Source organism: Theropithecus gelada, chromosome 15 (genome assembly GCF_003255815.1).
Source record: "Theropithecus gelada isolate Dixy chromosome 15, Tgel_1.0, whole genome shotgun sequence".
In the NCBI taxonomy this organism is placed as follows: domain Eukaryota; kingdom Metazoa; phylum Chordata; class Mammalia; order Primates; family Cercopithecidae; genus Theropithecus; species Theropithecus gelada.
In genome coordinates, this window is record NC_037683.1 from 105,243,159 (window position 1) to 105,258,236 (window position 15,078).

The following is a 15,078-nucleotide window of genomic DNA, read 5'->3' on the forward strand; positions in this document are numbered from 1 at the left end:
CTTTTTTTTTTTTGAGACAGAGTCTTGCTCTGTCGACCAGACTAGAGTACAGTGGCCCAATCTCGGCTCACTGCAACCTCCGCCTCCAGGTTCAAGCAATTCTGGTGCCTCAGCCTCCCTAGTACCTGGGATTACAGGCGCCTGTCACCACACCTGGCTAATTTTTGCATTTCTAGGAGAGATGGGGTTTCACCATGTTGGCCAGGGAGGTCTTGAACTCCTGATCTCAGGTGATCTGCCTGCCTCAGCCTCCCAAAGTGCTGGGATTACATGCGTGAGGCACTAGGCCTGGCCCCAAGCTCACTAATTCTTTCTTCTTCATGATCAATTCTGTTATTAAGAGATTCAGATGCGTTCTTCAGTATGTCAGTTGCATCTTTCAACTCCAGAATTTCTGCTTGATTTCAAAAAATTATTTCAATCTCTTTGTTAAATATGTTGATAGGATTCTGAATTGCTTCTCTCTGTTATCTTGAATTTCCTTGAGTTTCCTCAAAACAGCTATTTTGAATTCTCTGAAAGATCACATATCTCCGTCTTTCTGGAATTGGCTCCTGGTGACGTATTTATTTGGTGAAGCCATGTTTTCCTGGAGAGTCTTGATGCTTGTGGATGTTTGGTAGTGTCTGCGCATCGAAGAGTTAGGAAGTGTCATCTTTGCCGTTGGGCTTGTTTGTATCCATCCTTTCTGAGAAAGCTTTCCAGGTATTCCAAGGGACTTGGGTGTTGTGGTCTAAGCCATATCTGTATTAGGGGGCACCCCAAGCCCAGTAACTATGATTCTTGCAGACTCACAGAAGCACTGCCTTGATGGTCTTGGGTAAGAGCCAGAAGAATTCACTGGATTTACATTTTGCATTTTAAATTTATCACCATTTAATTTCATGTAATATGATGCCAATTCAAGTATACTGTAAAAACTTTGTAACAATATATTTCCATTTCCTCCTCCCATATTTTGTGCTACTGCCATTCTTAGGAAAACCCCGAACTGTTTCTCCTCTGCATTCACACCAACACAACAATCTACACAGAAGAGTTCAGAGACGCCAAGTATGTGGGGCTTTCTCCTCACCAGCAAGCGAGCAGTCACCTCTGCAGCGGGCACCAGCTGGACATCCTCCAGTTCAATTCCAACTCTATCTATCTGGAGATGGCATCAGATCCCACAAACAGGGCCCAGCCTGCAAGGCTGCCCCTTCCCCACCCCCAGACACCAGTCGTAAGTCCAGGCCTCTGGAATTTCTAATCAACTGGCTTCAAGCTGGGCTTCCCACAGCGCCTCTATGGGTTTGATTAATTTGCTGGAGTGGCTCACAGAACTCAGGGAAAGGCTTATGTTACCAGTTTATTATGAAGGACATTTTAAAGGACGCAGATGGGCAGCTAGATGAAGAGATACACACGGGATGAGGTCTGGAAGGGTCCCAAGTGCAGGAGCTTCTGTCGATGTGGAGTCAGGGAGGGCCCCCCTCTCCGCACGTGAATGAGTTCTTCATTTTTAGTTACCCATCATGTGTTCAGCGCTCCAGAAGCTTCCAAACCCTGTCTTCTTGGGTCTTTATATGGGGACTTTGTTGGATAGGCCTGATTGAAGCATGGGTGACTGTGTGGAAATGTGATTGGACAAAATGGTCCTAAACCCAGTAAGGCCGGTGTGTTCAGATTCTTCTTGGCCTCTCTGTAGCCTTCCTTCCTCCAGGGTATGGGACAAAACTCTCTTTGGAATGAGGGTCTCATGACCCACAGTCAGGGTCCTGCCGTGGGCAGGGGAAGGAAGGGCAGGAGAAGGTGTGAGAGAGAGATTCTGTTTACTGTCACAAGTGCTATAAGAGTTATGAACCAGGAACTGTGGATGAAAACATGTATGTGTGCGTTTCAATGACATGTCACAGCCATACTTTATTCATTCAGTTGTTTCTACATATGTTCTAAACACCATCATACTTTGTTATTATTTCTGCTTAAACAGTAAATTATTTCATTAAAAAAATTATGAAAAGCAAGGCAAAAGTATTTTATTTTTACCTGTATATTTGCCTTTTCTGTCACTCTTAATTCTTTGGTGTTTGGTAACGTGTTTTGTTTGTTTTATCTAGTGATGTACATTGATTTTTGAAGGGATAAGATAAGTTGCCTGGGGAAAAATTTCACTTTCTGGATTTGTTTAATGATTGTTATGTTCTTCTTCCTCTATTGAATATTCTAGAGCTGGGAGGATATATCAGACATCTATTGTATATACAGTCATCATGAAATAGTTATTTATATACAAATGCCAGCTTTTCAAAAGCTGATGCCCATTTGTATAAGTTTATGCTAGAATTTGCTAATACATTTGTTTCTGAAAGATTTGTGAAATCAGATAGTGATCTCATTAAATCTTAGTATCAGCATGGCACATATTAGATGCTAAATAAATGCTCCTGAGGTCAGTTTTACAATGAGAAGAAACGACGGCTTGGTAGGGCCCCATAAGGAATTTTGGTTTCATTCCCCGTCCCTGACATTCCCACTGGTAGAATAGGTCCTTGGCTTTCACACCTATTTCCTTTTGGCATTCGAAATCAGAACCTCAGAAGCAAAATTAGGCTCCAGCTTTGGTTTAGGGTTTATCTTAGTAAACACAAAATATTGGTGTCAACATCTCCATAAAGGAACATGTTTTAATTGCTGTTAACATGAGAGAATAAGATGAATTCAGTTCATTCGTTGAACAAACTTTCCCCAGGCGTGTGCCTTGCTAGGATCTATCACAGACAAGGAGGGCACAATTAGTGCCATTTCTCCTGGGCACTCATAGGCCAGGGAAAAAAAGATACTTCCAAGCAAAAGACTCCAATATAGTGAGATGAGCTTGATTTTAGAGGTATTACAAGGAACCCTGGCTTCACAAGGAAAATAAGGCTTAGCTCTGCTTGTGCCTGAGCAAGGAGGTCGCCAGAGAAGAGATGATTGGGTTGAGTTTTGAAGGTAGGGTAGGAGTTTGGTATGAAGGGAAGGCTATTCCAGGTAAAACGACCAGCATTTGTAAAAGCAAACAGCAGCTGCTTTCAACTGAGGATGATTTTTCTGGGGCACATTTGGTTAAGTCTGAAGGTGTTTTGGTTATCAAAATTGGGGGGTGGGGCCAGGCGCAGTGGCTCAAGCCTGTAATCCCAGCACTTTGGGAGGCCAAGACGGGCGGATCACGAGGTCAGGAGATCGAGACCATTCTGGCTAACATGGTGAAACCCTGTCTCTACTAAAAAATACGAAAAACTAGCCGGGTGAGGTGGCGGGCACCTGTAGTCCCAGCTACTTGGGAGGCTGAGGCAGGAGAATGGTGTGAACCTGGGAGGCGGAGCTTGCAGTGAGCCAAGATCGCGCCACTCACTCCAGCCTGGGCGACAGAGCGAGACTCTGTCTCAAAAAAAAAAAAAACAACTGGGGGGTGGGTATGCTATTGGCACGTGGTGGGTAGAGGCCAGGTCTGCTGCTAATATCCTACAGCGCACAGTCCAGGCCCCTACAACACAGCTCTCCAGCCCCGAGCGTAAATAACGCAGAGACTGAGAGACCCTGATGGGAGGCATGAAGCACTGTGGCTTGTTCTGAAAACTGTGTTTTGTATGGTTGAAGTGTGCGGTGGATTGGTGAGGAAGGAGAGTCCAAGGAAAACTGGAGGACCTGAGACCCAGCAAATGGACTGGGTGCTGAAGCTGCTGCTCCTCGGCTCAGATCTCACCCCAAAGGAGACAGGAGCCACCACAGTGCTTTTGGAGAACCAACATCAGCAGCACTCACACATGGCAAGGTTGTCCTGACAGTAATGCCCAGATGGATGGCAGAGCAGGCAGGCAGCTGCAGTAATTCAGGGCAGAAATGGGGAGGGTTTTAAAGAAGAACAGTGAGACTTGGTGACCCTCTGACTGTAAGAAAGATGAAGTCACAGATGGCCGCTGGGTTCCTAGCGTGACGGCTGGGTGACTGTCCCCACGCACTGAGGCCAGCAACACAGCACAGAGGAGCAGGCTCCTGGCGGAAGGTGCTGAGCTTTGGAAGGTGAAAGACATCTTGAGAATGAATAACATGTCTAAGGTCGCCCATGTGTGGACGACAGAGCCAGGAGGAAAACTCCGGGCTCTGTTGTTCTCTCTCTCGTAGTAAGTGACCAGAAACTTCGTAACAAAAGATTCACTGGGAAAATCCGGAGGAAGTTACAGCCCAGCATCCAAACGTAGCTTGCTTTCGGCTTCCTCATCCCCTTTTCGGAGTCTTGCCTGGGTGCTCCCAAAGTCTCAACAGCACTAGTGGGAATGCAGCCAAACAATAAGGCTATTTTTTCTATACCACAGTGTTTTATTCTTTGGCTACTATAATCTGTATCATCAATTCTCTGATTTTTTTCCATGCAAAGGAGAAATAGTTAATAAGTCAATGGACAATAAAGTTGGCATTAATCCTCCGCAAAACTGCAAATGTGAGCTCACATACTCATGAGGCTTGTGCGTGGACAAGCTGTGCTGCCTCTGCGAGGCCCTCCTGCTTCTGCTCAAGGGCCAAGGAACAGTGCACCCCAGGGAAGCCTTCACCTGGCCCGGGGCCCGGGGTTTCAAGTGTGTGGATGTAGAAGCGGTAAGACCGTTGAGGTCTCACTCAACTCCACTTCTCCTTGCTCCCCACTCTGTGCCACCTTCCAGTCTTCCACACTCCTTTGAGAACAACAGAAAATGAGAAGGTCTCAGGTGAGCTGTTTAGGAACCACCTTGCTTTACAATGGCTTCTATAAGGGATTTCAAGGTCTGTACGTCCAAATGTAGACACAGAAATTGATGGGAATTAACCAGAGAAAACATAGAACTGATCAATCGCAAGGCCAAGTTGCCATGTAGACATACACAGGTCCTCTTGGTACCAAGCTATTTGTGAGCATAATGATAGCCAAGGCCATGAGGGATGCTATGTATTTAAAGATGTGCCTTGATGAGAAGCATAAACCTGACTGATTCCTCGTGGGAGAAAAAGAAAAGTGAAATCTGAAAAATGTCTTTGTGTAAGTCATGTAGCGACCGCCTTGCAGTGACGACCCTGAGCTCACACAGGCTGCTGTCCCTGCTGGCTCTTCAATGGAAGGGGAAGGCAGTGTGGCAGGCCAGAGCTCAGTACTGGCTTCCAGAGGTGGAGGTCGATGTCTTTATGATGTTCTTGCCTCTGGCGGGGATAAAGTCTAGACCACCTGCAGGGAGAATAGATGTCCATTGAGGTAGCAATACTTGTGATCTGCAAGTCTCTCGACAGCTTACGATCGTGTTCTCTGCAAAATGTTTCCACGCTTATCGTTCATGTTCCAAATCCCTGTGTGGTGGTGCACTTTCTCTCGTGGAAATTCCATTCTCACAAAAGGAAACCATTTGCCTATGGCTTCCACCCACCAGTGACTTGACTACAGACAAGTGTATTACCCATGTTTTTATTTATTTCTGTGTTCTTGGTGCTGTCGTATCTGGGGCCTCTCTGGCTGGGGACAGACTGCTCCTCCCAGGGCCAGCCAATTCTTAGAGGTGATAAACATGCCTTTCACAAGCAAATTAACTGCTCCTATAGGCTCCTCCTTCAACTACCTTCTTTATGTGGATGTCATCCTGCAGGCCAATATTCCCTCACCGGGTCACCCCAGGGCCAGGCACCGGACTGCTTGGGGTGGTGGCTCCCATATCACATCCATCCCCCTGCTCCCTGTAGGACGATGTCACCCTAACCTCCCCTCCCGCCCTCTCAGCTCCTGCCACGTCCAGTTGGGCATCAGGTCTTTCTAGTTTTGCTCTTTTTAGGTCAAAACTACCAGTTTTTAACATTCTTTTTTTTTTTTTTTTTTTTTTTGAGACGGAGTCTCGCTTTGTCACCGGGGCTGGAGTGCAGTGGCCGGATTTCAGCTCACTGCAAGCTCCGCCTCCCGGGTTTACGCCATTCTCCTGCCTCAGCCTCCCGAGTGGCTGGGACTACAGGCGCCCGCCACCTCGCCCGGCTAGTTTTTTGTATTTTTAGTAGAGACGGGGTTTCACGGTATTAGCCAGGATGGTCTCGATCTCCTGACCTCGTGATCCGCCCGTCTCGGCCTCCCAAAGTGCTGGGATTACAGGCTTGAGCCACCGCGCCCGGCCAACATTCTTAAATATATTTCAAAGTTTCGTTTTCTCCCCCGAACCAGTTCAGCTGCCTCTTGCCCTGCTCAGCACATCTTTCACCTGAACGCTCCTCCTTCTGCAAAGCTGTCGCCTCCTCCCTATACCTAAGTGAGTATCTTCTTAGCACCAAATAGAGGACTTTGGGGACATGACTTCTTCCCATGTCTCCTTTTGAAACTCCTAGCGTGCTTCTATCCAGCAAAGATTTCCTGATAGCAACACAGTCCTCACTTTGCATAGCAGTCTGTGACCAGAAGATTGACCGTGCAAGTCAAAACTATAAAGTGATCTTAATAATCAGTGGAAAAAATCATGAGTGTTCTGCAACCTTTGAAGTTTTTTGTCCCAGCATTAACAAGTCTCTTACCATTGCATATTGTTTTCATACGGACACATGAAAACAAAACTCAGGAAAACGGATATTCATTTCGTATGTTGTAATTTAAAAGCATTAGACACATTGAGAATTAAAGTGTTTTATTTCTTCATAAAAAGGTATAATCTCAGCACTTTGGGAGGCCGAGGCGGGCAGATCACGAGGTCAGGAGGTCGAGACCATCCTGGCTAACACGGTGAAACCCTGTCTTTACTAAAAATACAAAAAAACTAGCCGGGCGAGGTGGCAGGCGCCTGTAGTCCCAGCTACCCGGGAGGCTGAGGCAGGAGAATGGCGTGAACCCGGGAGGCGGAGCTTGCAGTGAGCCAAGATCACGCCACTGCACTCCAGCCTGGGCGACAGAGTGAGACTCCGTCTCAAAAAAAAAAAAAAAAAAGTATCGAAAGCCAGGCTTGGTGGCCCCAGCCACCGCCTGCTGACCAGCAGTGTCAGCACCACAGTGCTGAGCCCCAGAGGCAGCGCCACAGTGCCCTTTCCCTGAGGTCTGAACGGTACTTCTGGGGCTGTCACTCTTCCTTTCTTTCCTGCACTTTCATCTTTGTTGGCCAATCTGCTCTTCCAGTTGTTTATTTTTGTAACTTTCCGAGTGGGTTTATTACTGGGAACCTACGAAGCAAGACGACTACACGTGGTGTTTCCCCTACAGAAGCCAAACTGTGCTTGGAGAGGGGTTCTGAAGGGAGTGATGTGGTTGGTCACCGACCGCCATGTGCTCCTGGTGTTCATGTAGAGGTTGGCGGGCAGAGGCGCGAGCACCAATGTGTGCACTTTGAAGGCACAGTGATAACTGGAGTTTGAACTGTTACTAAACTAAACTGCGAGCATTCAGGGCAGTGAAATCTCTCCAAGAACCCCCTTCACGTCCAACCAACAGCCCCCGGGCTGCAAGCGGCCCAGGACAGCTTTGAATGTGGCCCAACACAAATTTGTAAACTTTCTTAAAACATTATGAGGTTTTTTTGTGGGTTTCTTTTTTTTGCCATTTTTTTTCCTTTAGCTCATCAGCTTTTGTTAGTGTTAATGTATTTTATGTGCAGTCCAAGACAGTCCTTCTTCTTCCAATGTGGCCCAGGAAAGCCAAAAGATTGGGCACTCCTGATAACGTGTTTTGCTGGCATCACTGGGCGCTGGGAGAATTGGGATCCTGCAGAGTGAGGACTGCCCAGTGGTGTGGCATCTGCACAGTTACAGCTGAAAAGAGTTTCCTACAGTGGGGTTTACTGTCCACTGGGGACAGTGATGAGAAGCGTTCACCATGTAACTTTATTCTCAGATGCAACTAAGTCCTGGACACATCCTGCTGTTCTGACCCAGCTTCACCTCATGCTCTCAATGGGGCTACATGGACCTTGAACCCTGCCCCGTCAGCTTCTCCATTCCTCCTGACTTGTCGTGAGTCAAATCTGATGGCCTCATCCACAAAACCGATCCTTTTCTCTTTCCACTTGTCCTTCCTCATCTCAGTCCTCAGAGCCCGTGCTGCCCCTGCCTCTGCATTTCACCAATTAGTGAAAACTACCATTTCTGGATCTTTCCAGTTAGACATAAAGTTCTACAAGATCCAGAACGACCCTAGAATCTTCATTTATAGACTCTGCCTTTGCCATGTTTCCCACTTTGCAAATCTTAATACTATAGATGGTGCAAGCATCGGCCCAGCTATTCATTCAGGGAAGCCACTCAAGAAATAGATGACAAATTCTGTTGCAGCTTCTGCTGTGGGACTAGTCCCCGATTCCTTTCCCCATTGCTGTTGCTTTAGTGAAGGTGGTCATCTCTTTTTCAGGCCTCTGGTTCCGGCTTCCCTTTCAGCCACTGTCCACTCTTCTGAAGCATTGCTTCTTTGACCTAAGTCTGATACGGCACATTCAGGCCTAACACGGATCGCTGTACAGACTCCCCGTTAGCACAGCAGGGATCTTCAAGGAGGGTGTGAACAGCCCAGGGAATGCCCGGGATTATCTATTAAGGTGTGGAGAGGAAATTGTGGGAACTCTAATTACATTGATTGTCACCTAAACAATAAGCATTTTAAAAAAATTACTAGTGTTATATTAGTACACGATAGTATATGTGTCTAATGCATGCACATGTACAAATGAGCTATGATGTCCAAAATATGTTTACTGCTTGAGTTATCCCCAAAGTATAAGGCAAAACTAGAACTAAAATAGGCATACCTTACAGCAACTTGTTTAAATTTGCAACAATAAACATAGTAAGAATCACATCCTAAATGTGTTTTCCATGTCCTGTTTCTGAACCCCGTGAGTGTTGAGAAATGCACAGTTATAGGCATCAGTGTCATTCAGGGACGTGGCTGGGGTACCCCAGGAGGAGTGGCAGCACTTGGGCCCTGTTCAGAGGACTCTGTACCACCATGTGATGGTAGACAACTGCAGCCACCTCATCTCGGCATGAGGGGACTTGATGGCGTGCATTTCCTTTTTTTTTTTTTTTTTTTTGAGACAGAGTCTCACTCTGTCACCCAGGCTGGAGTGCAGTGGTGTGATCTTAGCTCACTGCAATCTCTGCCTCCTGAGTTCAAGTGATTCTTGTGCCTCAGCTTCCTGAGTAGCTGGGACTACAGGCGTGCACCACCATGCCTGGCTATTTTTTTTTTTTTTTTGTATTTTTAGTAGAGACAAGGTTTCGCCATGTTGGCCAGGGTGGTCTCGAGCTCCTAACCTCAGGTGATCCATCCACCTCGGCCTTCCAAAGTGCTGGGATTACAGGCATGAGCTCATACCTGGCTGCATTTCCTTTTTAATTGCAATGCATGTAGACCCACTTCTAAGCTCAGGGCTGTTCAACCCTGCAGCTTCCCCCTGCATGGTGTGGGATTCTCCTCCCTGGGGTGTGAGTCTATCTATGTGGCTAATAAACCGGTGCTTACCTCCTCCATGCAGTGTCAGGCATATGTGTGCAGCCATCCTCCTAGGCCTAGGGCAGGATTCCTCCTGCCCCAATGGGGTAAAGGGGAGGCACCTGAAACTCTTCCCTCAGCAGCCACAGAGAGCCTGATAAACTTCACAGCACGTGCTCTCCCGAAAACCCTCTGGTGGCCATTCCTCTCACCCAGCAGAGACACCTCCCTCGCCCACATCCATAGGGCCGCACACAGCCTGGCCCTGTTACCTCCACTTCAACCCTCTGCGCTCACCTTCACTGACACTTGAGCCACAGGTCCTTCCTCCTGGGAAATAGCAGGCATTTATCCCTGCTGTCCCCCCGACCTGACATGCCCTTTCCACACATAGCCACGTCACCATCCTCACTCCCTTCACAGCCATATCCCAACATCAGCCTTTCCACAGCTTTTGCCATCACTCTCTCTAGCCCCCAGCTGGCACTCCATGTCCCTCATCCTGCCTTTCTCCTGCTCCGTTTTCCTCCATAGAACTCCCTGCTGATGTGCCATGTACTCTACCGATTCATTTTGCTTTTCCTCTGTCTGCCCAACTGGAGGGAATTTTCTGCTCAGCAAAAATGTTTGTGGCTCACAAACGGTGTGGCCGTGTTCTAGCCTCCCTGCCCCATCTGGACTGCGCGTCTCCCCTTACCCCTCCCGCGGCACAGCCAGGTCAGCTGTGGTTGCAGAAGGCTGTCCTTTGCATGTTGGCTCAGCCTACCCTGGGGCTGGGCCCAGGAAGCCCCAAGCCCAGAAGTCATTTTCACTGCCAGTGTGGACTTGCTGGATTAGCTCACCTACCAGAACCCTGCTGGATCATCTCCAAGAGCCAGTCTCAGGGACCCTGAGGCCGACTGTGGAGCAGCTGTCAACCTGGTTTTGAAATGCTCAGCCATGTGAAGAGTGCTGGCAGCCGCTGCCTGCTGAGGCGCACGCGGCTATGATATCTCACTTCTGTTACAGTAACATGGCTTTGCTTGAGGAAGGGATGAAAGAATAAAGATGCAGCCTGGGCAACATAGTGAACCCCATCTCTACAAAAAGTAAAAAATTTAGCCAGGCATGCTGCACCTGTAGTCCCGGTGACTCGGGAGACTGAGGCGGGAGGACGGCTTGAGCTTGGGAGATCAAGGATGTTGTGAGCTGTGATCGCGCCACTGCACTCCAACCTGGGTGATAGAGCAAGATTCTGTCTCAAAAAAAAAAAAAAAAAGAAAGAATAAAGATTAATTCTTGTACTTAAAAAAAATATTTTCTTGAGTGTTACTCAGATGTGTTTTTACTTCCTGCCCTTCCAATAAAAATACGAGTGATGGTTCTGCCTCTTTCAGCTTGGAGAAGACAACCATGCCCGTAAATATGGAACAGTTAGGTCTGAGCAGGCATAAAGAAAATCTCCATTGTGTGGTGTTCTCAGCACAGTTAGTCTGGAATGAGTAAAGGTGTGTGAGGTAATTGCCATGCTTTGTGGCAATCAGACCTACAAAGGGGAAGGTCACAAATCACCCAGTAATACCACTTTGCACAAAGAAATTGGGAGTGTACATTTCTTTTTCTTCTTCTTTTTGCTTTGTTAGAAGTGGATGTTCACTTTATCTCTGATGGCATGTGATTGTCATGAAGTCAGTCGTTATGATAGCTCTCAACTCCAAACTGCTGAGACCAGGGATTACCTCAGCCATCTATATCCTGCACACGGTGCCTAGCATTGGCTGGAGCTCAGCGAGTATTTGTTGAGTGAGTGAATCAATCCTATTTCGCCTTCTTGCCAGTTCTGGTCTGGGTGGTCGGTACTTTCCTTCCTGAGTATCGTGCAGACCCAGGTTTCTGGCGTCTGGGCTCATTGGCTGATGTGGGAGCAGCCTCTTCCTTTCTGCAGTGGGAATTACTATCCAGAGCCAGGTACAGGCCCCGGAGGAGGGTCCTATGGGGCCACAGGTCCAAGGCCCTCCAGTTCCCTTTGCCTGGCTGGGGTTTTGTGGAAGAGGAAAGCCAGTGTCCTGAAATGATTCCTTCCTCACTGCCATCAATACCGGAAATACTCCCAAGGGATTTAGAATCAGAAAAATCACATTTCTAAATTTTCTAAGATGAACATGTATAGCTTTTATACACAGAAAAACCATAGTAGAACACAAACACACATACAACCTCCCCTGAGTCTTGGGAAAGCTTGTCACTGGGGAGGTTAGCGGAAATTGCACACTTTTCTCTGCTAGCTGGTTAAAGGTCTTCAAAAATCCCGTCTGAATTTAATCTTAGGAAATGGAACTTCATAGATGGTTCAGGAATGTAAAGATTCACACATCACAAAATATTTCAATGTATTTGATGCCTGATAAACATGTAAATATCATAGTGTTGTGTCTTTGCTTATGAGTTGTATATTTCTATTCGTTTTAATGGTTATCACGATTTTTTCAAAAGATCTTTAATGTAACAGTGGTTATTTTGGGTTACTGTGTAAGAAAGCTATTTAGCCACTAGAGGGCAATGTGACACAGCACAAAGTAGGTCTTGGTTCAGCTGAAACCTTTACTTTTCAAAATGGGAACATACACCAGCCTGGCCAACATGGTGAAACCCAGTCTCTACCAAAAAAAAAAAAAAAATTAAAAATAAATAAATAAATACATACAAAAATTTGCCGGGCGCGGTGGCGGTTGCCTGTAATCCCAGCTACTCAGGAGGCTGAGGCAGGACAATCGCTTGAACCGGGGAGGCAGAGGTTGCAGTGAGCTGAGATCGTGCCACTGCACTCCAGCCTGGGCGACAGAGCGAGACTCTGTCTCGAAACAAAAAACAAAAACAGAAACAAAACACAACAAAATGAGAAATCAAAATGGAATTTTAAGGAAGCAGGCACTTTTATATATGTCCATGTTAAAGTTCTAGAGCTGTTGATAAATATAAAAACAGTAATTCTAAGTTATTTCAGTAGGATTTATTCATTGTTTTATTAATGCTTAATATTTTCCAATTCACTTTTCATGTATATGTATTCTATATAAAATTTGTATAAAATGGAGAATGACATACTATCTAAAGTGTAAAAAACACATATACATGTATACATACACAGATATATAGATTTTGCTGTTGTAATTATAGAAGAAAACAATGACCTCGGTGCCATTAAGAAAGCACTGGATTTTTCCACATATGTTTTTCTCTTCCTTAGGGACGCAGAGTTGCAATGAGATGACTTTTGAAGGTTCTGTCTTGTAATATTGTTCTGCTGTTGTGTAAATTCAAAAAGCCTTGGTAACAACAGACTATTAGAATTAATTTACCTGCATTTTTACTTTATTTTTGCTGAAGACCAGAGTTTTATTATTATTCAAATCAGACTTCCTGAGCATTTGGGGATCTAAGTGGTTTTTTTTTTTGTTTTGTTTTGTTTTGTTTTGAGATGGAGTCTCAGACTGTTACCTGGGCTGGAGTGCAATGGTGCCATCTTGGCTCACTGCAACCTCTGCCTCCTGGATTCAAGCAATTCTCCTGCTTCAGCCTCCTGAGTGTCTGGGATTACAGGTGCCTGCCACCACTCTCAGCTAATTTTTTGTATTTTTAGTAGAAACAGGATTTCACTATGTTGGCCAGGTTGGTCTCGATCTTCTGACCTTGTGATCTGCATCCCTCGGCCTCCCAAAGTGCTGGAATTACAGGTGTGAGCCACCGTGCCCGGCCTAAGTTTTTAAAGATAATTTGGTGGGAAGGGGCTAGGGAAGTGGGGAGTGCTGATTGATCAAGTTGGAGATGGAATCATAGGGGGATGAAGTGAGGTTTCCTTGCCGTCTTCTGTTCCTGGGTGGGATCTCAGAACTGATTACCAGTCTAGGTGGTGTCAGCTGATTCATCTAGTGCAAGGTCTGCAAATTCCTTCCCGAGGTTAGCTAGGCCTATGCCCAGGAATGAACAAGGACAGCTTAAAGGTTAGAAGCAAGATGGAGTCGGTTAGGTCTGATCTTTCACTGTCATAATTTCCTCAGTTATAATTTTTGCAAAGACTGTTTCAATTCCTCCCTTAGGGTTTCATAGCACCTCATTTTTAAGGTGTGGGCTGTGAAGATGGGAAAAGGCCATTGATCGCTCTGGCTTCTTCCCACTGACAGGGATATAGTAGGCTAGGTGTTGACCCCAAGGTGAGAGGAGTGGAACTGCTTTGCAGCTGTCTGAGCTGTTTAAGCGTACTCACACAGGCCAGGCTGAGGTTCCAAGGCTTTCATGACAAAGGCACTCATATTCTCATGTACAGTTTTAGTATGACATTTAAGCAAACAGTGTACAATAAGGTAAATAGTGAGTTCTAAAACAAAGAGTGCAATTACCAGCTTTAAAAGTAAAGATTTAAAAGCATTAGTTTGGGCACTTTTAGCCTTCCAAAATTTAGGATTCAGTCTAAATTGCAGAAAAAAAAAATACAACTAACAACAGGTGTACTGTAGTTTTTGAAACATAATTTTTCTCTCTTCAGTCCTTATTTTTATTAAATAAGGACCAATTTGTTTGTGAAATAAACTTTAGTTTTATTATACTTGGCATGATTATTTAAAAGCACAGCAAGAATAAGTATTTTTCACATAGGCCTTTTAAATTGGCTTTGATGTAACTCTGTATAAAGAGTCTCAGATAAGACTTTAAAGCCCATCCCAGCCATGGGTTTGTACCCTCAAATGCCTATGAGTTGGGTAAATTCCTCTCTTTTTGAGATCCCAAGATAACTTAAGATTCCTGGGCCTGTTGGAAAGTGACATTCTTTACTTACCGTAGGTTAGGAACCCTGTACAGGGATTGTGTAGACAAAGTATGAGGCCAGTTTTCCCTAGGGGTTTTTATTGGCTCTATAAGTCAAGTTTGATTCCTTAAACAAAAGCATGCCATTCCAGTCAAAGCCTTTGTAAAATAATTTTCTCCAGTTGTGTCCTGTTGCAAAAGAAAACATTCTTAGTGCACTTATGCAAACAATTATGTTGCCATAAATTAAGAATACTTGCAAATAACTTCCAGATCCTGGAGAAATCAGGTAGAGAGAAACAAATATGCTCTAAAATTTTGTTCACAGGAGTATATTTTACTCAATTGTTAAAAGCTGTAAGTAGCTCAAAAGAAATGTTTTCTTGGCTCTGAAAAATGAAAAGAATCAGCCACATTTTAAACAAAAAAAAAAAAAAAAAAGCAAAGGAAAAGATTAGTTCAGTTTTCTATTAGCTCATTCCATTCAGTAAACTCCTGTTCTGCTTAATATTCATGAACATTTCAGCTTTCTATGAGAGTCCTAAACATTTTTTCCTTTATTCTAATGTTGCAATCTCCAAAGCTAGCAGAAACTTGCATTCAAGAACACCTGTCAAAGTTTTATAGCTGATTATAAAACCATCTTCTTTTTTTTTTTTTTTGAGATGGAGTCTAGCTCTGTCGCCCAGGCTGGAGTGCAGTGGCCGGATCTCAGCTCACTGCAAGCTCCGCCTCCCGGGTTTACGCCATTCTCCTGCCTCAGCCTCCTGAGTAGCTGGGACTACAGGCGCCCGCCACCTCGCCCGGCTAGTTTGTTGTATTTTTTAGTAGAGACAGGGTTTCACCGTGTTAGCCAGGATGGTCTC